General features: G+C 38.7%; 1 protein-coding gene across 1 annotated transcript in view; it reads left to right on the top strand.

The window, feature by feature from the left end:
- pigg (phosphatidylinositol glycan anchor biosynthesis class G (EMM blood group)) overlaps positions 1-1,316 on the top strand; it is a 99,034-nt gene that overhangs the window by 45,599 nt on the left and 52,119 nt on the right. The gene's annotated exons all lie outside the window — the stretch shown is intronic.

Raw genomic sequence — 1,316 nt, 5'->3', positions numbered from 1 at the left:
TTTCTCACTACAGCCATAATAGCTTTTCAATTTAAGGAACATACTCGACACAAGGAACGGAACAAGGAAATGCAACAACCAAGTCTGATGCATGATCCAACATGCATCAGACTGACTGAGTGAACTCGTATTTATGAGGAAACAAATAGTAAGAAAAGGCTTGTATTTTCTTTATGATGAAATACAGCTGGATAGACAGCAGTCTGAAGAGGCTTTTTTCTGAAGTGAGACAAAGCACTCCTGCAAACTGTCTCAACTTTTCCTCACTTGTTGTTTTTTTAATACGCACACAGTAAAAAGAAAAAAGCATTTCTGCCAGGGGTTCCAACTCTACCCAGTCATAGCTCAGCATCCAACAATGCTTTTAACGTTTCTAATATAAGTCACAATATGGTGTCAGATGGTTGACATAAACTAGAAAACAATGCCACCAATTGACAACAGCACTCTCCTATAATACGGAAATAAGTCATTCATTTTGGAGGCAGTTTTCTAACCAGAGGTTGATGTTACATAATTGGAAAGCACAGATTGTTCGGTTCATAAATAACTTTAATTGCCCTCATGCATCAGATGGTATTTGGTGATAAATAGACGGAGCAAAATTAATGGGACGCCGCATCAGGGAAACCCACTAAGTTTATTAATGTGATGTTGCAAATGTCCTCGTTTTGACAAATGCAATAGCTGCCTAAATTCCAACAAGAAGTTCTACAGCATATCCCAGTAATGCCACGTCTTTGAGTAGCTGACAGCCAACATTACTGTCAGGTAATCCCTGATTAATGCTCACTCCTAAACCACACTATTTCAAAAATGCCAGTAGTTTTAATCCAAAACCAAACAAGATTTTTGATTCAGTTTCCCCCCTGCGTGACAGATGTGGTATCTCAGACGGATCACTGCCACACTTACATATTCTGGCACTGTCCAGATTTAAGTAATTTATGCAGTGACATATTTAATAATGTGAGATAAATATCCAGCCAGATTGTAATCTGGCTATTTTTGGTTGCTCTGACGGTACATAGGCCCTTTCCAGCAAGAGCAACTTATTAGAGCAGAAATGGCTGCGGCTAAAAAATTAATATGACTTAATTGGAAGACTCCCCTGTCCTCATGTTTTAGAAGGTAGCTTAAGGAAATGCTTTCCATGGCTAGGATGGAACAGATTGGTTTTGGCAGGGGGAATTCACAGTGCTTGATGGGACCTACAGTGGCTTAAGTTTACATGCTAAAGATGAATGAATTATGAATTGTAAATAAAACAATGTTCTTCCTTAATATAAGGGGGCATAAGTATACACACCCCTATG

The sequence above is a fragment of the Etheostoma spectabile genome, unplaced genomic scaffold (assembly GCF_008692095.1).
Source record: "Etheostoma spectabile isolate EspeVRDwgs_2016 unplaced genomic scaffold, UIUC_Espe_1.0 scaffold273, whole genome shotgun sequence".
Taxonomy (NCBI): domain Eukaryota; kingdom Metazoa; phylum Chordata; class Actinopteri; order Perciformes; family Percidae; genus Etheostoma; species Etheostoma spectabile.
This window is presented reverse-complemented; position numbering and strand designations above follow the sequence as displayed.